This window comes from Neoarius graeffei, chromosome 17 (assembly GCF_027579695.1).
Source record: "Neoarius graeffei isolate fNeoGra1 chromosome 17, fNeoGra1.pri, whole genome shotgun sequence".
Lineage (NCBI taxonomy): Eukaryota > Metazoa > Chordata > Actinopteri > Siluriformes > Ariidae > Neoarius > Neoarius graeffei.
The window spans coordinates 12,921,203-12,947,803 of NC_083585.1; positions in this window are offsets into that span (position 1 = coordinate 12,921,203).

A 26,601-nucleotide genomic window follows, 5' to 3' on the forward strand; every position below is an offset into this window, starting at 1 on the left:
TGTGACATGTAACGTCTTTCTAAGCATGGATTTTCATGTTTTCGAGCTTTTAACACATTTTCTTCATATGTGTCATTTTAACTGTAAAAGCACGTCTGAAACGAGTTTTCAACATAGTATTGTGATATGCACTTGTTTAGAGTGGGAAAACACTGTCACAGAGTGTATGAAAACAGCTTTGCTAGTGCAGGAGCAAATTCATCCTGTTTCTAACGCGTTTTCAGAGCATAAAGCAAACGTTTGACAAGGAACATTGATTTTGAGTGAAATGAGTGCATATGTGACATGTAACGTCTTTCTAAGCATGGATTTTCATGTTTTCGAGCTTTTAACACATTTTCTTCATATGTGTCATTTTAACTGTAAAAGCACGTCTGAAACGAGTTTTCAACATAGTATTGTGATATGCACTTGTTCAGATTGGGAAAACACTGTCACAGAGTGCATGAAAACAGCTTTGCTAGTGCAGGAGCAAATTCATCCTGTTTCTAACGCGTTTTCAGAGCATAAAGCAAACGTTTGACAAGGAACATTGATTTTGAGTGAAATGAGTGCATATGTGACATGTAACGTCTTTCTAAGCATGGATTTTCATGTTTTCGAGCTTTTAACACATTTTCTTCATATGTGTCATTTTAACTGTAAAAGCACGTCTGAAACGAGTTTTCAACATAGTATTGTGATATGCACTTGTTTAGAGTGGGAAAACACTGTCACAGAGTGCATGAAAACAGCTTTGCTAGTGCAGGAGCAAATTCATCCTGTTTCTAACGCGTTTTCAGAGCATAAAGCAAACGTTTGACAAGGAACATTGATTTTGAGTGAAATGAGTGCATTCGAGCATATGTGACATGTAACGTCTTTCTAAGCATGGATTTTCATGTTTTCGAGCTTTTAACACATTTTCTTCATATGTGTCATTTTAACTGTAAAAGCACGTCTGAAACGAGTTTTCAACATAGTATTGTGATATGCACTTGTTCAGATTGGGAAAACACTGTCACAGAGTGCATGAAAACAGCTTTGCTAGTGCAGGAGCAAATTCATCCTGTTTCTAACGCGTTTTCAGAGCATAAAGCAAACGTTTGACACGGAACATTGCTTTTGAGTGAAATGAGTGCATATGTGACGTAACAACTTTCTAAGCATGGATTTTTTCATGTTTTCGAGCTTTGAACACATTTTCATCATATTTGTCATTTTTACTGTAAAAGCACGTCTGAAACGAGTTATCAACATAGTATTGTGATATGCACTTGTTTAGAGTGGGAAAACACTGTCACAGAGTGCATGAAAACAGCTTTGCTAGTGCAGGAGCAAATTCATCCTGTTTCTAACGCGTTTTCAGAGCATAAAGCAAACGTTTGACAAGGAACATTGATTTTGAGTGAAATGAGTGCATTCGAGCATATGTGACATGTAACGTCTTTCTAAGCATGGATTTTCATGTTTTCGAGCTTTTAACACATTTTCTTCATATGTGTCATTTTAACTGTAAAAGCACGTCTGAAACGAGTTATCAACATAGTATTGTGATATGCACTTGTTCAGAGTGGGAAAACACACTTTGTGTCACCGAGTGCATGAATACAGCTTTCCGAGCGCAGGAGCGCATTCATCCTGTTTCTAACGCCTTTTCAGAGCATAAAGCGAACGTTTGACAAGGAACATTGATTTTGAGTGAAATGAGTGCATTCGAGCATATGTGACATGTAACGTCTTTCTAAGCATGGATTTTCATGTTTTCGAGCTTTTAACACATTTTCTTCATATGTGTCATTTTAACTGTAAAAGCACGTCTGAAACGAGTTTTCAACATAGTATTGTGATATGCACTTGTTCAGATTGGGAAAACACTGTCACAGAGTGCATGAAAACAGCTTTGCTAGTGCAGGAGCAAATTCATCCTGTTTCTAACGCGTTTTCAGAGCATAAAGCAAACGTTTGACAAGGAACATTGATTTTGAGTGAAATGAGTGCATTCGAGCATATGTGACATGTAACGTCTTTCTAAGCATGGATTTTCATGTTTTCGAGCTTTTAACACATTTTCTTCATATGTGTCATTTTAACTGTAAAAGCACGTCTGAAACGAGTTTTCAACATAGTATTGTGATATGCACTTGTTCAGATTGGGAAAACACTGTCACAGAGTGCATGAAAACAGCTTTGCTAGTGCAGGAGCAAATTCATCCTGTTTCTAACGCGTTTTCAGAGCATAAAGCAAACGTTTGACACGGAACATTGCTTTTGAGTGAAATGAGTGCATATGTGACGTAACAACTTTCTAAGCATGGATTTTTTCATGTTTTCGAGCTTTGAACACATTTTCATCATATTTGTCATTTTTACTGTAAAAGCACGTCTGAAACGAGTTATCAACATAGTATTGTGATATGCACTTGTTTAGAGTGGGAAAACACTGTCACAGAGTGCATGAAAACAGCTTTGCTAGTGCAGGAGCAAATTCATCCTGTTTCTAACGCGTTTTCAGAGCATAAAGCAAACGTTTGACAAGGAACATTGATTTTGAGTGAAATGAGTGCATTCGAGCATATGTGACATGTAACGTCTTTCTAAGCATGGATTTTCATGTTTTCGAGCTTTTAACACATTTTCTTCATATGTGTCATTTTAACTGTAAAAGCACGTCTGAAACGAGTTTTCAACATAGTATTGTGATATGCACTTGTTCAGATTGGGAAAACACTGTCACAGAGTGCATGAAAACAGCTTTGCTAGTGCAGGAGCAAATTCATCCTGTTTCTAACGCGTTTTCAGAGCATAAAGCAAACGTTTGACACGGAACATTGCTTTTGAGTGAAATGAGTGCATATGTGACGTAACAACTTTCTAAGCATGGATTTTTTCATGTTTTCGAGCTTTGAACACATTTTCATCATATTTGTCATTTTTACTGTAAAAGCACGTCTGAAACGAGTTATCAACATAGTATTGTGATATGCACTTGTTTAGAGTGGGAAAACACTGTCACAGAGTGCATGAAAACAGCTTTGCTAGTGCAGGAGCAAATTCATCCTGTTTCTAACGCGTTTTCAGAGCATAAAGCAAACGTTTGACAAGGAACATTGATTTTGAGTGAAATGAGTGCATTCGAGCATATGTGACATGTAACGTCTTTCTAAGCATGGATTTTCATGTTTTCGAGCTTTTAACACATTTTCTTCATATGTGTCATTTTAACTGTAAAAGCACGTCTGAAACGAGTTATCAACATAGTATTGTGATATGCACTTGTTCAGAGTGGGAAAACACACTTTGTGTCACCGAGTGCATGAATACAGCTTTCCGAGCGCAGGAGCGCATTCATCCTGTTTCTAACGCCTTTTCAGAGCATAAAGCGAACGTTTGACAAGGAACATTGATTTTGAGTGAAATGAGTGCATTCGAGCATATGTGACATGTAACGTCTTTCTAAGCATGGATTTTCATGTTTTCGAGCTTTTAACACATTTTCTTCATATGTGTCATTTTAACTGTAAAAGCACGTCTGAAACGAGTTTTCAACATAGTATTGTGATATGCACTTGTTTAGAGTGGGAAAACACTGTCACAGAGTGCATGAAAACAGCTTTGCTAGTGCAGGAGCAAATTCATCCTGTTTCTAACGCGTTTTCAGAGCATAAAGCAAACGTTTGACAAGGAACATTGATTTTGAGTGAAATGAGTGCATATGTGACATGTAACGTCTTTCTAAGCATGGATTTTCATGTTTTCGAGCTTTTAACACATTTTCTTCATATGTGTCATTTTTACTGTAAAAGCACGTCTGAAACGAGTTATCAACATAGTATTGTGATATGCACTTGTTTAGAGTGGGAAAACACTGTCACAGAGTGCATGAAAACAGCTTTGCTAGTGCAGGAGCAAATTCATCCTGTTTCTAACGCGTTTTCAGAGCATAAAGCAAACGTTTGACAAGGAACATTGATTTTGAGTGAAATGAGTGCATTCGAGCATATGTGACATGTAACGTCTTTCTAAGCATGGATTTTCATGTTTTCGAGCTTTTAACACATTTTCTTCATATGTGTCATTTTAACTGTAAAAGCACGTCTGAAACGAGTTTTCAACATAGTATTGTGATATGCACTTGTTCAGATTGGGAAAACACTGTCACAGAGTGCATGAAAACAGCTTTGCTAGTGCAGGAGCAAATTCATCCTGTTTCTAACGCGTTTTCAGAGCATAAAGCAAACGTTTGACACGGAACATTGCTTTTGAGTGAAATGAGTGCATATGTGACGTAACAACTTTCTAAGCATGGATTTTTTCATGTTTTCGAGCTTTGAACACATTTTCATCATATTTGTCATTTTTACTGTAAAAGCACGTCTGAAACGAGTTATCAACATAGTATTGTGATATGCACTTGTTTAGAGTGGGAAAACACTGTCACAGAGTGCATGAAAACAGCTTTGCTAGTGCAGGAGCAAATTCATCCTGTTTCTAACGCGTTTTCAGAGCATAAAGCAAACGTTTGACAAGGAACATTGATTTTGAGTGAAATGAGTGCATTCGAGCATATGTGACATGTAACGTCTTTCTAAGCATGGATTTTCATGTTTTCGAGCTTTTAACACATTTTCTTCATATGTGTCATTTTAACTGTAAAAGCACGTCTGAAACGAGTTATCAACATAGTATTGTGATATGCACTTGTTCAGAGTGGGAAAACACACTTTGTGTCACCGAGTGCATGAATACAGCTTTCCGAGCGCAGGAGCGCATTCATCCTGTTTCTAACGCCTTTTCAGAGCATAAAGCGAACGTTTGACAAGGAACATTGATTTTGAGTGAAATGAGTGCATTCGAGCATATGTGACATGTAACGTCTTTCTAAGCATGGATTTTCATGTTTTCGAGCTTTTAACACATTTTCTTCATATGTGTCATTTTAACTGTAAAAGCACGTCTGAAACGAGTTTTCAACATAGTATTGTGATATGCACTTGTTTAGAGTGGGAAAACACTGTCACAGAGTGCATGAAAACAGCTTTGCTAGTGCAGGAGCAAATTCATCCTGTTTCTAACGCGTTTTCAGAGCATAAAGCAAACGTTTGACAAGGAACATTGATTTTGAGTGAAATGAGTGCATATGTGACATGTAACGTCTTTCTAAGCATGGATTTTCATGTTTTCGAGCTTTTAACACATTTTCTTCATATGTGTCATTTTTACTGTAAAAGCACGTCTGAAACGAGTTATCAACATAGTATTGTGATATGCACTTGTTTAGAGTGGGAAAACACTGTCACAGAGTGCATGAAAACAGCTTTGCTAGTGCAGGAGCAAATTCATCCTGTTTCTAACGCGTTTTCAGAGCATAAAGCAAACGTTTGACAAGGAACATTGATTTTGAGTGAAATGAGTGCATTCGAGCATATGTGACATGTAACGTCTTTCTAAGCATGGATTTTCATGTTTTCGAGCTTTTAACACATTTTCTTCATATGTGTCATTTTAACTGTAAAAGCACGTCTGAAACGAGTTTTCAACATAGTATTGTGATATGCACTTGTTTAGAGTGGGAAAACACTGTCACAGAGTGTATGAAAACAGCTTTGCTAGTGCAGGAGCAAATTCATCCTGTTTCTAACGCGTTTTCAGAGCATAAAGCAAACGTTTGACAAGGAACATTGATTTTGAGTGAAATGAGTGCATATGTGACATGTAACGTCTTTCTAAGCATGGATTTTCATGTTTTCGAGCTTTTAACACATTTTCTTCATATGTGTCATTTTAACTGTAAAAGCACGTCTGAAACGAGTTTTCAACATAGTATTGTGATATGCACTTGTTCAGATTGGGAAAACACTGTCACAGAGTGCATGAAAACAGCTTTGCTAGTGCAGGAGCAAATTCATCCTGTTTCTAACGCGTTTTCAGAGCATAAAGCAAACGTTTGACACGGAACATTGCTTTTGAGTGAAATGAGTGCATATGTGACGTAACAACTTTCTAAGCATGGATTTTTTCATGTTTTCGAGCTTTGAACACATTTTCATCATATTTGTCATTTTTACTGTAAAAGCACGTCTGAAACGAGTTATCAACATAGTATTGTGATATGCACTTGTTTAGAGTGGGAAAACACTGTCACAGAGTGCATGAAAACAGCTTTGCTAGTGCAGGAGCAAATTCATCCTGTTTCTAACGCGTTTTCAGAGCATAAAGCAAACGTTTGACAAGGAACATTGATTTTGAGTGAAATGAGTGCATTCGAGCATATGTGACATGTAACGTCTTTCTAAGCATGGATTTTCATGTTTTCGAGCTTTTAACACATTTTCTTCATATGTGTCATTTTAACTGTAAAAGCACATCTGAAACGAGTTATCAACATAGTATTGTGATATGCACTTGTTCAGAGTGGGAAAACACACTTTGTGTCACCGAGTGCATGAATACAGCTTTCCGAGCGCAGGAGCGCATTCATCCTGTTTCTAACGCCTTTTCAGAGCATAAAGCGAACGTTTGACAAGGAACATTGATTTTGAGTGAAATGAGTGCATTCGAGCATATGTGACATGTAACGTCTTTCTAAGCATGGATTTTCATGTTTTCGAGCTTTTAACACATTTTCTTCATATGTGTCATTTTAACTGTAAAAGCACGTCTGAAACGAGTTTTCAACATAGTATTGTGATATGCACTTGTTTAGAGTGGGAAAACACTGTCACAGAGTGCATGAAAACAGCTTTGCTAGTGCAGGAGCAAATTCATCCTGTTTCTAACGCGTTTTCAGAGCATAAAGCAAACGTTTGACAAGGAACATTGATTTTGAGTGAAATGAGTGCATATGTGACATGTAACGTCTTTCTAAGCATGGATTTTCATGTTTTCGAGCTTTTAACACATTTTCTTCATATGTGTCATTTTTACTGTAAAAGCACGTCTGAAACGAGTTATCAACATAGTATTGTGATATGCACTTGTTTAGAGTGGGAAAACACTGTCACAGAGTGCATGAAAACAGCTTTGCTAGTGCAGGAGCAAATTCATCCTGTTTCTAACGCGTTTTCAGAGCATAAAGCAAACGTTTGACACGGAACATTGCTTTTGAGTGAAATGAGTGCATTCGAGCATATGTGACATGTAACGTCTTTCTAAGCATGGATTTTCATGTTTTCGAGCTTTTAACACATTTTCTTCATATGTGTCATTTTAACTGTAAAAGCACGTCTGAAACGAGTTATCAACATAGTATTGTGATATGCACTTGTTCAGAGTGGGAAAACACACTTTGTGTCACCGAGTGCATGAATACAGCTTTCCGAGCGCAGGAGCGCATTCATCCTGTTTCTAACGCCTTTTCAGAGCATAAAGCGAACGTTTGACAAGGAACATTGATTTTGAGTGAAATGAGTGCATTCGAGCATATGTGACATGTAACGTCTTTCTAAGCATGGATTTTCATGTTTTCGAGCTTTTAACACATTTTCTTCATATGTGTCATTTTAACTGTAAAAGCACGTCTGAAACGAGTTTTCAACATAGTATTGTGATATGCACTTGTTTAGAGTGGGAAAACACTGTCACAGAGTGCATGAAAACAGCTTTGCTAGTGCAGGAGCAAATTCATCCTGTTTCTAACGCGTTTTCAGAGCATAAAGCAAACGTTTGACAAGGAACATTGATTTTGAGTGAAATGAGTGCATTCGAGCATATGTGACATGTAACGTCTTTCTAAGCATGGATTTTCATGTTTTCGAGCTTTTAACACATTTTCTTCATATGTGTCATTTTAACTGTAAAAGCACGTCTGAAACGAGTTTTCAACATAGTATTGTGATATGCACTTGTTCAGATTGGGAAAACACTGTCACAGAGTGCATGAAAACAGCTTTGCTAGTGCAGGAGCAAATTCATCCTGTTTCTAACGCGTTTTCAGAGCATAAAGCAAACGTTTGACACGGAACATTGCTTTTGAGTGAAATGAGTGCATATGTGACGTAACAACTTTCTAAGCATGGATTTTTTCATGTTTTCGAGCTTTGAACACATTTTCATCATATTTGTCATTTTTACTGTAAAAGCACGTCTGAAACGAGTTATCAACATAGTATTGTGATATGCACTTGTTTAGAGTGGGAAAACACTGTCACAGAGTGCATGAAAACAGCTTTGCTAGTGCAGGAGCAAATTCATCCTGTTTCTAACGCGTTTTCAGAGCATAAAGCAAACGTTTGACAAGGAACATTGATTTTGAGTGAAATGAGTGCATTCGAGCATATGTGACATGTAACGTCTTTCTAAGCATGGATTTTCATGTTTTCGAGCTTTTAACACATTTTCTTCATATGTGTCATTTTAACTGTAAAAGCACGTCTGAAACGAGTTATCAACATAGTATTGTGATATGCACTTGTTCAGAGTGGGAAAACACACTTTGTGTCACCGAGTGCATGAATACAGCTTTCCGAGCGCAGGAGCGCATTCATCCTCTTTCTAACGCCTTTTCAGAGCATAAAGCGAACGTTTGACAAGGAACATTGATTTTGAGTGAAATGAGTGCATTCGAGCATATGTGACATGTAACGTCTTTCTAAGCATGGATTTTCATGTTTTCGAGCTTTTAACACATTTTCTTCATATGTGTCATTTTAACTGTAAAAGCACGTCTGAAACGAGTTTTCAACATAGTATTGTGATATGCACTTGTTTAGAGTGGGAAAACACTGTCACAGAGTGCATGAAAACAGCTTTGCTAGTGCAGGAGCAAATTCATCCTGTTTCTAACGCGTTTTCAGAGCATAAAGCAAACGTTTGACAAGGAACATTGATTTTGAGTGAAATGAGTGCATATGTGACATGTAACGTCTTTCTAAGCATGGATTTTCATGTTTTCGAGCTTTTAACACATTTTCTTCATATGTGTCATTTTTACTGTAAAAGCACGTCTGAAACGAGTTATCAACATAGTATTGTGATATGCACTTGTTTAGAGTGGGAAAACACTGTCACAGAGTGCATGAAAACAGCTTTGCTAGTGCAGGAGCAAATTCATCCTGTTTCTAACGCGTTTTCAGAGCATAAAGCAAACGTTTGACACGGAACATTGCTTTTGAGTGAAATGAGTGCATATGTGACGTAACAACTTTCTAAGCATGGATTTTTTCATGTTTTCGAGCTTTGAACACATTTTCATCATATTTGTCATTTTTACTGTAAAAGCACGTCTGAAACGAGTTATCAACATAGTATTGTGATATGCACTTGTTTAGAGTGGGAAAACACTGTCACAGAGTGCATGAAAACAGCTTTGCTAGTGCAGGAGCAAATTCATCCTGTTTCTAACGCGTTTTCAGAGCATAAAGCAAACGTTTGACAAGGAACATTGATTTTGAGTGAAATGAGTGCATTCGAGCATATGTGACATGTAACGTCTTTCTAAGCATGGATTTTCATGTTTTCGAGCTTTTAACACATTTTCTTCATATGTGTCATTTTAACTGTAAAAGCACGTCTGAAACGAGTTATCAACATAGTATTGTGATATGCACTTGTTCAGAGTGGGAAAACACACTTTGTGTCACCGAGTGCATGAATACAGCTTTCCGAGCGCAGGAGCGCATTCATCCTGTTTCTAACGCCTTTTCAGAGCATAAAGCGAACGTTTGACAAGGAACATTGATTTTGAGTGAAATGAGTGCATTCGAGCATATGTGACATGTAACGTCTTTCTAAGCATGGATTTTCATGTTTTCGAGCTTTTAACACATTTTCTTCATATGTGTCATTTTAACTGTAAAAGCACGTCTGAAACGAGTTTTCAACATAGTATTGTGATATGCACTTGTTTAGAGTGGGAAAACACTGTCACAGAGTGTATGAAAACAGCTTTGCTAGTGCAGGAGCAAATTCATCCTGTTTCTAACGCGTTTTCAGAGCATAAAGCAAACGTTTGACAAGGAACATTGATTTTGAGTGAAATGAGTGCATATGTGACATGTAACGTCTTTCTAAGCATGGATTTTCATGTTTTCGAGCTTTTAACACATTTTCTTCATATGTGTCATTTTAACTGTAAAAGCACGTCTGAAACGAGTTTTCAACATAGTATTGTGATATGCACTTGTTCAGATTGGGAAAACACTGTCACAGAGTGCATGAAAACAGCTTTGCTAGTGCAGGAGCAAATTCATCCTGTTTCTAACGCGTTTTCAGAGCATAAAGCAAACGTTTGACACGGAACATTGCTTTTGAGTGAAATGAGTGCATATGTGACGTAACAACTTTCTAAGCATGGATTTTTTCATGTTTTCGAGCTTTGAACACATTTTCATCATATTTGTCATTTTTACTGTAAAAGCACGTCTGAAACGAGTTATCAACATAGTATTGTGATATGCACTTGTTTAGAGTGGGAAAACACTGTCACAGAGTGCATGAAAACAGCTTTGCTAGTGCAGGAGCAAATTCATCCTGTTTCTAACGCGTTTTCAGAGCATAAAGCAAACGTTTGACAAGGAACATTGATTTTGAGTGAAATGAGTGCATTCGAGCATATGTGACATGTAACGTCTTTCTAAGCATGGATTTTCATGTTTTCGAGCTTTTAACACATTTTCTTCATATGTGTCATTTTAACTGTAAAAGCACGTCTGAAACGAGTTTTCAACATAGTATTGTGATATGCACTTGTTCAGATTGGGAAAACACTGTCACAGAGTGCATGAAAACAGCTTTGCTAGTGCAGGAGCAAATTCATCCTGTTTCTAACGCGTTTTCAGAGCATAAAGCAAACGTTTGACACGGAACATTGCTTTTGAGTGAAATGAGTGCATATGTGACGTAACAACTTTCTAAGCATGGATTTTTTCATGTTTTCGAGCTTTGAACACATTTTCATCATATTTGTCATTTTTACTGTAAAAGCACGTCTGAAACGAGTTATCAACATAGTATTGTGATATGCACTTGTTTAGAGTGGGAAAACACTGTCACAGAGTGCATGAAAACAGCTTTGCTAGTGCAGGAGCAAATTCATCCTGTTTCTAACGCGTTTTCAGAGCATAAAGCAAACGTTTGACAAGGAACATTGATTTTGAGTGAAATGAGTGCATTCGAGCATATGTGACATGTAACGTCTTTCTAAGCATGGATTTTCATGTTTTCGAGCTTTTAACACATTTTCTTCATATGTGTCATTTTAACTGTAAAAGCACGTCTGAAACGAGTTATCAACATAGTATTGTGATATGCACTTGTTCAGAGTGGGAAAACACACTTTGTGTCACCGAGTGCATGAATACAGCTTTCCGAGCGCAGGAGCGCATTCATCCTGTTTCTAACGCCTTTTCAGAGCATAAAGCGAACGTTTGACAAGGAACATTGATTTTGAGTGAAATGAGTGCATTCGAGCATATGTGACATGTAACGTCTTTCTAAGCATGGATTTTCATGTTTTCGAGCTTTTAACACATTTTCTTCATATGTGTCATTTTAACTGTAAAAGCACGTCTGAAACGAGTTTTCAACATAGTATTTTGATATGCACTTGTTTAGAGTGGGAAAACACTGTCACAGAGTGCATGAAAACAGCTTTGCTAGTGCAGGAGCAAATTCATCCTGTTTCTAACGCGTTTTCAGAGCATAAAGCAAACGTTTGACAAGGAACATTGATTTTGAGTGAAATGAGTGCATATGTGACATGTAACGTCTTTCTAAGCATGGATTTTCATGTTTTCGAGCTTTTAACACATTTTCTTCATATGTGTCATTTTTACTGTAAAAGCACGTCTGAAACGAGTTATCAACATAGTATTGTGATATGCACTTGTTTAGAGTGGGAAAACACTGTCACAGAGTGCATGAAAACAGCTTTGCTAGTGCAGGAGCAAATTCATCCTGTTTCTAACGCGTTTTCAGAGCATAAAGCAAACGTTTGACAAGGAACATTGATTTTGAGTGAAATGAGTGCATTCGAGCATATGTGACATGTAAAGTCTTTCTAAGCATGGATTTTCATGTTTTCGAGCTTTTAACACATTTTCTTCATATGTGTCATTTTAACTGTAAAAGCACGTCTGAAACGAGTTATCAACATAGTATTGTGATATGCACTTGTTCAGAGTGGGAAAACACACTTTGTGTCACCGAGTGCATGAATACAGCTTTCCGAGCGCAGGAGCGCATTCATCCTGTTTCTAACGCCTTTTCAGAGCATAAAGCGAACGTTTGACAAGGAACATTGATTTTGAGTGAAATGAGTGCATTCGAGCATATGTGACATGTAACGTCTTTCTAAGCATGGATTTTCATGTTTTCGAGCTTTTAACACATTTTCTTCATATGTGTCATTTTAACTGTAAAAGCACGTCTGAAACGAGTTTTCAACATAGTATTGTGATATGCACTTGTTTAGAGTGGGAAAACACTGTCACAGAGTGTATGAAAACAGCTTTGCTAGTGCAGGAGCAAATTCATCCTGTTTCTAACGCGTTTTCAGAGCATAAAGCAAACGTTTGACAAGGAACATTGATTTTGAGTGAAATGAGTGCATATGTGACATGTAACGTCTTTCTAAGCATGGATTTTCATGTTTTCGAGCTTTTAACACATTTTCTTCATATGTGTCATTTTAACTGTAAAAGCACGTCTGAAACGAGTTTTCAACATAGTATTGTGATATGCACTTGTTCAGATTGGGAAAACACTGTCACAGAGTGCATGAAAACAGCTTTGCTAGTGCAGGAGCAAATTCATCCTGTTTCTAACGCGTTTTCAGAGCATAAAGCAAACGTTTGACACGGAACATTGCTTTTGAGTGAAATGAGTGCATATGTGACGTAACAACTTTCTAAGCATGGATTTTTTCATGTTTTCGAGCTTTGAACACATTTTCATCATATTTGTCATTTTTACTGTAAAAGCACGTCTGAAACGAGTTATCAACATAGTATTGTGATATGCACTTGTTTAGAGTGGGAAAACACTGTCACAGAGTGCATGAAAACAGCTTTGCTAGTGCAGGAGCAAATTCATCCTGTTTCTAACGCGTTTTCAGAGCATAAAGCAAACGTTTGACAAGGAACATTGATTTTGAGTGAAATGAGTGCATTCGAGCATATGTGACATGTAACGTCTTTCTAAGCATGGATTTTCATGTTTTCGAGCTTTTAACACATTTTCTTCATATGTGTCATTTTAACTGTAAAAGCACGTCTGAAACGAGTTTTCAACATAGTATTGTGATATGCACTTGTTCAGATTGGGAAAACACTGTCACAGAGTGCATGAAAACAGCTTTGCTAGTGCAGGAGCAAATTCATCCTGTTTCTAACGCGTTTTCAGAGCATAAAGCAAACGTTTGACACGGAACATTGCTTTTGAGTGAAATGAGTGCATATGTGACGTAACAACTTTCTAAGCATGGATTTTTTCATGTTTTCGAGCTTTGAACACATTTTCATCATATTTGTCATTTTTACTGTAAAAGCACGTCTGAAACGAGTTATCAACATAGTATTGTGATATGCACTTGTTTAGAGTGGGAAAACACTGTCACAGAGTGCATGAAAACAGCTTTGCTAGTGCAGGAGCAAATTCATCCTGTTTCTAACGCGTTTTCAGAGCATAAAGCAAACGTTTGACAAGGAACATTGATTTTGAGTGAAATGAGTGCATTCGAGCATATGTGACATGTAACGTCTTTCTAAGCATGGATTTTCATGTTTTCGAGCTTTTAACACATTTTCTTCATATGTGTCATTTTAACTGTAAAAGCACGTCTGAAACGAGTTTTCAACATAGTATTGTGATATGCACTTGTTCAGATTGGGAAAACACTGTCACAGAGTGCATGAAAACAGCTTTGCTAGTGCAGGAGCAAATTCATCCTGTTTCTAACGCGTTTTCAGAGCATAAAGCAAACGTTTGACACGGAACATTGCTTTTGAGTGAAATGAGTGCATATGTGACGTAACAACTTTCTAAGCATGGATTTTTTCATGTTTTCGAGCTTTGAACACATTTTCATCATATTTGTCATTTTTACTGTAAAAGCACGTCTGAAACGAGTTATCAACATAGTATTGTGATATGCACTTGTTTAGAGTGGGAAAACACTGTCACAGAGTGCATGAAAACAGCTTTGCTAGTGCAGGAGCAAATTCATCCTGTTTCTAACGCGTTTTCAGAGCATAAAGCAAACGTTTGACAAGGAACATTGATTTTGAGTGAAATGAGTGCATTCGAGCATATGTGACATGTAACGTCTTTCTAAGCATGGATTTTCATGTTTTCGAGCTTTTAACACATTTTCTTCATATGTGTCATTTTAACTGTAAAAGCACGTCTGAAACGAGTTATCAACATAGTATTGTGATATGCACTTGTTCAGAGTGGGAAAACACACTTTGTGTCACCGAGTGCATGAATACAGCTTTCCGAGCGCAGGAGCGCATTCATCCTGTTTCTAACGCCTTTTCAGAGCATAAAGCGAACGTTTGACAAGGAACATTGATTTTGAGTGAAATGAGTGCATTCGAGCATATGTGACATGTAACGTCTTTCTAAGCATGGATTTTCATGTTTTCGAGCTTTTAACACATTTTCTTCATATGTGTCATTTTAACTGTAAAAGCACGTCTGAAACGAGTTTTCAACATAGTATTGTGATATGCACTTGTTTAGAGTGGGAAAACACTGTCACAGAGTGCATGAAAACAGCTTTGCTAGTGCAGGAGCAAATTCATCCTGTTTCTAACGCGTTTTCAGAGCATAAAGCAAACGTTTGACAAGGAACATTGATTTTGAGTGAAATGAGTGCATATGTGACATGTAACGTCTTTCTAAGCATGGATTTTCATGTTTTCGAGCTTTTAACACATTTTCTTCATATGTGTCATTTTTACTGTAAAAGCACGTCTGAAACGAGTTATCAACATAGTATTGTGATATGCACTTGTTTAGAGTGGGAAAACACTGTCACAGAGTGCATGAAAACAGCTTTGCTAGTGCAGGAGCAAATTCATCCTGTTTCTAACGCGTTTTCAGAGCATAAAGCAAACGTTTGACAAGGAACATTGATTTTGAGTGAAATGAGTGCATTCGAGCATATGTGACATGTAACGTCTTTCTAAGCATGGATTTTCATGTTTTCGAGCTTTTAACACATTTTCTTCATATGTGTCATTTTAACTGTAAAAGCACGTCTGAAACGAGTTATCAACATAGTATTGTGATATGCACTTGTTCAGAGTGGGAAAACACACTTTGTGTCACCGAGTGCATGAATACAGCTTTCCGAGCGCAGGAGCGCATTCATCCTGTTTCTAACGCCTTTTCAGAGCATAAAGCGAACGTTTGACAAGGAACATTGATTTTGAGTGAAATGAGTGCATTCGAGCATATGTGACATGTAACGTCTTTCTAAGCATGGATTTTCATGTTTTCGAGCTTTTAACACATTTTCTTCATATGTGTCATTTTAACTGTAAAAGCACGTCTGAAACGAGTTTTCAACATAGTATTGTGATATGCACTTGTTTAGAGTGGGAAAACACTGTCACAGAGTGTATGAAAACAGCTTTGCTAGTGCAGGAGCAAATTCATCCTGTTTCTAACGCGTTTTCAGAGCATAAAGCAAACGTTTGACAAGGAACATTGATTTTGAGTGAAATGAGTGCATATGTGACATGTAACGTCTTTCTAAGCATGGATTTTCATGTTTTCGAGCTTTTAACACATTTTCTTCATATGTGTCATTTTAACTGTAAAAGCACGTCTGAAACGAGTTTTCAACATAGTATTGTGATATGCACTTGTTCAGATTGGGAAAACACTGTCACAGAGTGCATGAAAACAGCTTTGCTAGTGCAGGAGCAAATTCATCCTGTTTCTAACGCGTTTTCAGAGCATAAAGCAAACGTTTGACACGGAACATTGCTTTTGAGTGAAATGAGTGCATATGTGACGTAACAACTTTCTAAGCATGGATTTTTTCATGTTTTCGAGCTTTGAACACATTTTCATCATATTTGTCATTTTTACTGTAAAAGCACGTCTGAAACGAGTTATCAACATAGTATTGTGATATGCACTTGTTTAGAGTGGGAAAACACTGTCACAGAGTGCATGAAAACAGCTTTGCTAGTGCAGGAGCAAATTCATCCTGTTTCTAACGCGTTTTCAGAGCATAAAGCAAACGTTTGACAAGGAACATTGATTTTGAGTGAAATGAGTGCATTCGAGCATATGTGACATGTAACGTCTTTCTAAGCATGGATTTTCATGTTTTCGAGCTTTTAACACATTTTCTTCATATGTGTCATTTTAACTGTAAAAGCACGTCTGAAACGAGTTTTCAACATAGTATTGTGATATGCACTTGTTCAGATTGGGAAAACACTGTCACAGAGTGCATGAAAACAGCTTTGCTAGTGCAGGAGCAAATTCATCCTGTTTCTAACGCGTTTTCAGAGCATAAAGCAAACGTTTGACACGGAACATTGCTTTTGAGTGAAATGAGTGCATATGTGACGTAACAACTTTCTAAGCATGGATTTTTTCATGTTTTCGAGCTTTGAACACATTTTCATCATATTTGTCATTTTTACTGTAAAAGCACGTCTGAAACGAGTTATCAACATAGTATTGTGATATGCACTTGTTTAGAGTGGGAAAACACTGTCACAGAGTGCATGAAAACAGCTTTGCTAGTGCAGGAGCAAATTCATCCTGTTTCTAACGCGTTTTCAGAGCATAAAGCAAACGTTTGACAAGGAACATTGATTTTGAGTGAAATGAGTGCATTCGAGCATATGTGACATGTAACGTCTTTCTAAGCATGGATTTTCATGTTTTCGAGCTTTTAACACATTTTCTTCATATGTGTCATTTTAACTGTAAAAGCACGTCTGAAACGAGTTTTCAACATAGTATTGTGATATGCACTTGTTCAGATTGGGAAAACACTGTCACAGAGTGCATGAAAACAGCTTTGCTAGTGCAGGAGCAAATTCATCCTGTTTCTAACGCGTTTTCAGAGCATAAAGCAAACGTTTGACACGGAACATTGCTTTTGAGTGAAATGAGTGCATATGTGACGTAACAACTTTCTAAGCATGGATTTTTTCATGTTTTCGAGCTTTGAACACATTTTCATCATATTTGTCATTTTTACTGTAAAAGCACGTCTGAAACGAGTTATCAACATAGTATTGTGATATGCACTTGTTTAGAGTGGGAAAACACTGTCACAGAGTGCATGAAAACAGCTTTGCTAGTGCAGGAGCAAATTCATCCTGTTTCTAACGCGTTTTCAGAGCATAAAGCAAACGTTTGACAAGGAACATTGATTTTGAGTGAAATGAGTGCATTCGAGCATATGTGACATGTAACGTCTTTCTAAGCATGGATTTTCATGTTTTCGAGCTTTTAACACATTTTCTTCATATGTGTCATTTTAACTGTAAAAGCACGTCTGAAACGAGTTATCAACATAGTATTGTGATATGCACTTGTTCAGAGTGGGAAAACACACTTTGTGTCACCGAGTGCATGAATACAGCTTTCCGAGCGCAGGAGCGCATTCATCCTGTTTCTAACGCCTTTTCAGAGCATAAAGCGAACGTTTGACAAGGAACATTGATTTTGAGTGAAATGAGTGCATTCGAGCATATGTGACATGTAACGTCTTTCTAAGCATGGATTTTCATGTTTTCGAGCTTTTAACACATTTTCTTCATATGTGTCATTTTAACTGTAAAAGCACGTCTGAAACGAGTTTTCAACATAGTATTGTGATATGCACTTGTTTAGAGTGGGAAAACACTGTCACAGAGTGCATGAAAACAGCTTTGCTAGTGCAGGAGCAAATTCATCCTGTTTCTAACGCGTTTTCAGAGCATAAAGCAAACGTTTGACAAGGAACATTGATTTTGAGTGAAATGAGTGCATATGTGACATGTAACGTCTTTCTAAGCATGGATTTTCATGTTTTCGAGCTTTTAACACATTTTCTTCATATGTGTCATTTTTACTGTAAAAGCACGTCTGAAACGAGTTATCAACATAGTATTGTGATATGCACTTGTTTAGAGTGGGAAAACACTGTCACAGAGTGCATGAAAACAGCTTTGCTAGTGCAGGAGCAAATTCATCCTGTTTCTAACGCGTTTTCAGAGCATAAAGCAAACGTTTGACAAGGAACATTGATTTTGAGTGAAATGAGTGCATTCGAGCATATGTGACATGTAACGTCTTTCTAAGCATGGATTTTCATGTTTTCGAGCTTTTAACACATTTTCTTCATATGTGTCATTTTAACTGTAAAAGCACGTCTGAAACGAGTTATCAACATAGTATTGTGATATGCACTTGTTCAGAGTGGGAAAACACACTTTGTGTCACCGAGTGCATGAATACAGCTTTCCGAGCGCAGGAGCGCATTCATCCTGTTTCTAACGCCTTTTCAGAGCATAAAGCGAACGTTTGACAAGGAACATTGATTTTGAGTGAAATGAGTGCATTCGAGCATATGTGACATGTAACGTCTTTCTAAGCATGGATTTTCATGTTTTCGAGCTTTTAACACATTTTCTTCATATGTGTCATTTTAACTGTAAAAGCACGTCTGAAACGAGTTTTCAACATAGTATTGTGATATGCACTTGTTTAGAGTGGGAAAACACTGTCACAGAGTGCATGAAAACAGCTTTGCTAGTGCAGGAGCAAATTCATCCTGTTTCTAACGCGTTTTCAGAGCATAAAGCAAACGTTTGACAAGGAACATTGATTTTGAGTGAAATGAGTGCATATGTGACATGTAACGTCTTTCTAAGCATGGATTTTCATGTTTTCGAGCTTTTAACACATTTTCTTCATATGTGTCATTTTTACTGTAAAATCACGTCTGAAACGAGTTATCAACATAGTATTGTGATATGCACTTGTTTAGAGTGGGAAAACACTGTCACAGAGTGCATGAAAACAGCTTTGCTAGTGCAGGAGCAAATTCATCCTGTTTCTAACGCGTTTTCAGAGCATAAAGCAAACGTTTGACAAGGAACATTGATTTTGAGTGAAATGAGTGCATTCGAGCATATGTGACATGTAACGTCTTTCTAAGCATGGATTTTCATGTTTTCGAGCTTTTAACACATTTTCTTCATATGTGTCATTTTAACTGTAAAAGCACGTCTGAAACGAGTTTTCAACATAGTATTGTGATATGCACTTGTTTAGAGTGGGAAAACACTGTCACAGAGTGCATGAAAACAGCTTTGCTAGTGCAGGAGCAAATTCATCCTGTTTCTAACGCGTTTTCAGAGCATAAAGCAAACGTTTGACAAGGAACATTGATTTTGAGTGAAATGAGTGCATATGTGACATGTAACGTCTTTCTAAGCATGGATTTTCATGTTTTCGAGCTTTTAACACATTTTCTTCATATGTGTCATTTTTACTGTAAAAGCACGTCTGAAACGAGTTATCAACATAGTATTGTGATATGCACTTGTTTAGAGTGGGAAAACACTGTCACAGAGTGCATGAAAACAGCTTTGCTAGTGCAGGAGCAAATTCATCCTGGTTCTAACGCGTTTTCAGAGCATAAAGCAAACGTTTGACACGGAACATTGCTTTTGAGTGAAATGAGTGCATATGTGACGTAACAACTTTCTAAGCATGGATTTTTTCATGTTTTCGAGCTTTGAACACATTTTCATCATATTTGTCATTTTTACTGTAAAAGCACGTCTGAAACGAGTTATCAACATAGTATTGTGATATGCACTTGTTTAGAGTGGGAAAACACTGTCACAGAGTGCATGAAAACAGCTTTGCTAGTGCAGGAGCAAATTCATCCTGTTTCTAACGCGTTTTCAGAGCATAAAGCAAACGTTTGACAAGGAACATTGATTTTGAGTGAAATGAGTGCATTCGAGCATATGTGACATGTAACGTCTTTCTAAGCATGGATTTTCATGTTTTCGAGCTTTTAACACATTTTCTTCATATGTGTCATTTTAACTGTAAAAGCACGTCTGAAACGAGTTTTCAACATAGTATTGTGATATGCACTTGTTTAGAGTGGGAAAACACTGTCACAGAGTGCATGAAAACAGCTTTGCTAGTGCAGGAGCAAATTCATCCTGTTTCTAACGCGTTTTCAGAGCATAAAGCAAACGTTTGACAAGGAACATTGATTATGAGTGCATATGTGACATGTAACGTCTTTCTAAGCATGGATTTTCATGTTTTCGAGCTTTTAACACATTTTCTTCATATGTGTCATTTTTACTGTAAAAGCACGTCTGAAACGAGTTATCAACATAGTATTGTGATATGCACTTGTTTAGAGTGGGAAAACACTGTCACAGAGTGCATGAAAACAGCTTTGCTAGTGCAGGAGCAAATTCATCCTGTTTCTAACGCGTTTTCAGAGCATAAAGCAAACGTTTGACAAGGAACATTGATTTTGAGTGAAATGAGTGCATTCGAGCATATGTGACATGTAACGTCTTTCTAAGCATGGATTTTCATGTTTTCGAGCTTTTAACACATTTTCTTCATATGTGTCATTTTAACTGTAAAAGCACGTCTGAAACGAGTTATCAACATAGTATTGTGATATGCACTTGTTCAGAGTGGGAAAACACACTTTGTGTCACCGAGTGCATGAATACAGCTTTCCGAGCGCAGGAGCGCATTCATCCTGTTTCTAACGCCTTTTCAGAGCATAAAGCGAACGTTTGACAAGGAACATTGATTTTGAGTGAAATGAGTGCATTCGAGCATATGTGACATGTAACGTCTTTCTAAGCATGGATTTTCATGTTTTCGAGCTTTTAACACATTTTCTTCATATGTGTCATTTTAACTGTAAAAGCACGTCTGAAACGAGTTTTCAACATAGTATTGTGATATGCACTTGTTTAGAGTGGGAAAACACTGTCACAGAGTGTATGAAAACAGCTTTGCTAGTGCAGGAGCAAATTCATCCTGTTTCTAACGCGTTTTCAGAGCATAAAGCAAACGTTTGACAAGGAACATTGATTTTGAGTGAAATGAGTGCATATGTGACATGTAACGTCTTTCTAAGCATGGATTTTCATGTTTTCGAGCTTTTAACACATTTTCTTCATATGTGTCATTTTAACTGTAAAAGCACGTCTGAAACGAGTTTTCAACATAGTATTGTGATATGCACTTGTTCAGATTGGGAAAACACTGTCACAGAGTGCATGAAAACAGCTTTGCTAGTGCAGGAGCAAATTCATCCTGTTTCTAACGCGTTTTCAGAGCATAAAGCAAACGTTTGACACGGAACATTGCTTTTGAGTGAAATGAGTGCATATGTGACGTAACAACTTTCTAAGCATGGATTTTTTCATGTTTTCGAGCTTTGAACACATTTTCATCATATTTGTCATTTTTACTGTAAAAGCACGTCTGAAACGAGTTATCAACATAGTATTGTGATATGCACTTGTTTAGAGTGGGAAAACACTGTCACAGAGTGCATGAAAACAGCTTTGCTAGTGCAGGAGCAAATTCATCCTGTTTCTAACGCGTTTTCAGAGCATAAAGCAAACGTTTGACAAGGAACATTGATTTTGAGTGAAATGAGTGCATTCGAGCATATGTGACATGTAACGTCTTTCTAAGCATGGATTTTCATGTTTTCGAGCTTTTAACACATTTTCTTCATATGTGTCATTTTAACTGTAAAAGCACGTCTGAAACGAGTTTTCAACATAGTATTGTGATATGCACTTGTTCAGATTGGGAAAACACTGTCACAGAGTGCATGAAAACAGCTTTGCTAGTGCAGGAGCAAATTCATCCTGTTTCTAACGCGTTTTCAGAGCATAAAGCAAACGTTTGACACGGAACATTGCTTTTGAGTGAAATGAGTGCATATGTGACGTAACAACTTTCTAAGCATGGATTTTTTCATGTTTTCGAGCTTTGAACACATTTTCATCATATTTGTCATTTTTACTGTAAAAGCACGTCTGAAACGAGTTATCAACATAGTATTGTGATATGCACTTGTTTAGAGTGGGAAAACACTGTCACAGAGTGCATGAAAACAGCTTTGCTAGTGCAGGAGCAAATTCATCCTGTTTCTAACGCGTTTTCAGAGCATAAAGCAAACGTTTGACAAGGAACATTGATTTTGAGTGAAATGAGTGCATTCGAGCATATGTGACATGTAACGTCTTTCTAAGCATGGATTTTCATGTTTTCGAGCTTTTAACACATTTTCTTCATATGTGTCATTTTAACTGTAAAAGCACGTCTGAAACGAGTTATCAACATAGTATTGTGATATGCACTTGTTCAGAGTGGGAAAACACACTTTGTGTCACCGAGTGCATGAATACAGCTTTCCGAGCGCAGGAGCGCATTCATCCTGTTTCTAACGCCTTTTCAGAGCATAAAGCGAACGTTTGACAAGGAACATTGATTTTGAGTGAAATGAGTGCATTCGAGCATATGTGACATGTAACGTCTTTCTAAGCATGGATTTTCATGTTTTCGAGCTTTTAACACATTTTCTTCATATGTGTCATTTTAACTGTAAAAGCACGTCTGAAACGAGTTATCAACATAGTATTGTGATATGCACTTGTTCAGAGTGGGAAAACACACTTTGTGTCACCGAGTGCATGAATACAGCTTTCCGAGCGCAGGAGCGCATTCATCCTGTTTCTAACGCCTTTTCAGAGCATAAAGCGAACGTTTGACAAGGAACATTGATTTTGAGTGAAATGAGTGCATTCGAGCATATGTGACATGTAACGTCTTTCTAAGCATGGATTTTCATGTTTTCGAGCTTTTAACACATTTTCTTCATATGTGTCATTTTAACTGTAAAAGCACGTCTGAAACGAGTTTTCAACATAGTATTGTGATATGCACTTGTTTAGAGTGGGAAAACACTGTCACAGAGTGTATGAAAACAGCTTTGCTAGTGCAGGAGCAAATTCATCCTGTTTCTAACGCGTTTTCAGAGCATAAAGCAAACGTTTGACAAGGAACATTGATTTTGAGTGAAATGAGTGCATATGTGACATGTAACGTCTTTCTAAGCATGGATTTTCATGTTTTCGAGCTTTTAACACATTTTCTTCATATGTGTCATTTTAACTGTAAAAGCACGTCTGAAACGAGTTTTCAACATAGTATTGTGATATGCACTTGTTCAGATTGGGAAAACACTGTCACAGAGTGCATGAAAACAGCTTTGCTAGTGCAGGAGCAAATTCATCCTGTTTCTAACGCGTTTTCAGAGCATAAAGCAAACGTTTGACACGGAACATTGCTTTTGAGTGAAATGAGTGCATATGTGACGTAACAACTTTCTAAGCATGGATTTTTTCATGTTTTCGAGCTTTGAACACATTTTCATCATATTTGTCATTTTTACTGTAAAAGCACGTCTGAAACGAGTTATCAACATAGTATTGTGATATGCACTTGTTTAGAGTGGGAAAACACTGTCACAGAGTGCATGAAAACAGCTTTGCTAGTGCAGGAGCAAATTCATCCTGTTTCTAACGCGTTTTCAGAGCATAAAGCAAACGTTTGACAAGGAACATTGATTTTGAGTGAAATGAGTGCATTCGAGCATATGTGACATGTAACGTCTTTCTAAGCATGGATTTTCATGTTTTCGAGCTTTTAACACATTTTCTTCATATGTGTCATTTTAACTGTAAAAGCACGTCTGAAACGAGTTTTCAACATAGTATTGTGATATGCACTTGTTCAGATTGGGAAAACACTGTCACAGAGTGCATGAAAACAGCTTTGCTAGTGCAGGAGCAAATTCATCCTGTTTCTAACGCGTTTTCAGAGCATAAAGCAAACGTTTGACACGGAACATTGCTTTTGAGTGAAATGAGTGCATATGTGACGTAACAACTTTCTAAGCATGGATTTTTTCATGTTTTCGAGCTTTGAACACATTTTCATCATATTTGTCATTTTTACTGTAAAAGCACGTCTGAAACGAGTTATCAACATAGTATTGTGATATGCACTTGTTTAGAGTGGGAAAACACTGTCACAGAGTGCATGAAAACAGCTTTGCTAGTGCAGGAGCAAATTCATCCTGTTTCTAACGCGTTTTCAGAGCATAAAGCAAACGTTTGACAAGGAACATTGATTTTGAGTGAAATGAGTGCATTCGAGCATATGTGACATGTAACGTCTTTCTAAGCATGGATTTTCATGTTTTCGAGCTTTTAACACATTTTCTTCATATGTGTCATTTTAACTGTAAAAGCACGTCTGAAACGAGTTATCAACATAGTATTGTGATATGCACTTGTTCAGAGTGGGAAAACACACTTTGTGTCACCGAGTGCATGAATACAGCTTTCCGAGCGCAGGAGCGCATTCATCCTCTTTCTAACGCCTTTTCAGAGCATAAAGCGAACGTTTGACAAGGAACATTGATTTTGAGTGAAATGAGTGCATTCGAGCATATGTGACATGTAACGTCTTTCTAAGCATGGATTTTCATGTTTTCGAGCTTTTAACACATTTTCTTCATATGTGTCATTTTAACTGTAAAAGCACGTCTGAAACGAGTTTTCAACATAGTATTGTGATATGCACTTGTTTAGAGTGGGAAAACACTGTCACAGAGTGTATGAAAACAGCTTTGCTAGTGCAGGAGCAAATTCATCCTGTTTCTAACGCGTTTTCAGAGCATAAAGCAAACGTTTGACAAGGAACATTGATTTTGAGTGAAATGAGTGCATATGTGACATGTAACGTCTTTCTAAGCATGGATTTTCATGTTTTCGAGCTTTTAACACATTTTCTTCATATGTGTCATTTTAACTGTAAAAGCACGTCTGAAACGAGTTTTCAACATAGTATTGTGATATGCACTTGTTCAGATTGGGAAAACACTGTCACAGAGTGCATGAAAACAGCTTTGCTAGTGCAGGAGCAAATTCATCCTGTTTCTAACGCGTTTTCAGAGCATAAAGCAAACGTTTGACACGGAACATTGCTTTTGAGTGAAATGAGTGCATATGTGACGTAACAACTTTCTAAGCATGGATTTTTTCATGTTTTCGAGCTTTGAACACATTTTCATCATATTTGTCATTTTTACTGTAAAAGCACGTCTGAAACGAGTTATCAACATAGTATTGTGATATGCACTTGTTTAGAGTGGGAAAACACTGTCACAGAGTGCATGAAAACAGCTTTGCTAGTGCAGGAGCAAATTCATCCTGTTTCTAACGCGTTTTCAGAGCATAAAGCAAACGATTGACAAGGAACATTGATTTTGAGTGAAATGAGTGCATTCGAGCATATGTGACATGTAACGTCTTTCTAAGCATGGATTTTCATGTTTTCGAGCTTTTAACACATTTTCTTCATATGTGTCATTTTAACTGTAAAAGCACGTCTGAAACGAGTTTTCAACATAGTATTGTGATATGCACTTGTTCAGATTGGGAAAACACTGTCACAGAGTGCATGAAAACAGCTTTGCTAGTGCAGGAGCAAATTCATCCTGTTTCTAACGCGTTTTCAGAGCATAAAGCAAACGTTTGACACGGAACATTGCTTTTGAGTGAAATGAGTGCATATGTGACGTAACAACTTTCTAAGCATGGATTTTTTCATGTTTTCGAGCTTTGAACACATTTTCATCATATTTGTCATTTTTACTGTAAAAGCACGTCTGAAACGAGTTATCAACATAGTATTGTGATATGCACTTGTTTAGAGTGGGAAAACACTGTCACAGAGTGCATGAAAACAGCTTTGCTAGTGCAGGAGCAAATTCATCCTGTTTCTAACGCGTTTTCAGAGCATAAAGCAAACGTTTGACAAGGAACATTGATTTTGAGTGAAATGAGTGCATTCGAGCATATGTGACATGTAACGTCTTTCTAAGCATGGATTTTCATGTTTTCGAGCTTTTAACACATTTTCTTCATATGTGTCATTTTAACTGTAAAAGCACGTCTGAAACGAGTTATCAACATAGTATTGTGATATGCACTTGTTCAGAGTGGGAAAACACACTTTGTGTCACCGAGTGCATGAATACAGCTTTCCGAGCGCAGGAGCGCATTCATCCTGTTTCTAACGCCTTTTCAGAGCATAAAGCGAACGTTTGACAAGGAACATTGATTTTGAGTGAAATGAGTGCATTCGAGCATATGTGACATGTAACGTCTTTCTAAGCATGGATTTTCATGTTTTCGAGCTTTTAACACATTTTCTTCATATGTGTCATTTTAACTGTAAAAGCACGTCTGAAACGAGTTTTCAACATAGTATTGTGATATGCACTTGTTTAGAGTGGGAAAACACTGTCACAGAGTGCATGAAAACAGCTTTGCTAGTGCAGGAGCAAATTCATCCTGTTTCTAACGCGTTTTCAGAGCATAAAGCAAACGTTTGACAAGGAACATTGATTTTGAGTGAAATGAGTGCATATGTGACATGTAACGTCTTTCTAAGCATGGATTTTCATGTTTTCGAGCTTTTAACACATTTTCTTCATACGTGTCATTTTTACTGTAAAAGCACGTCTGAAACGAGTTATCAACATAGTATTGTGATATGCACTTGTTTAGAGTGGGA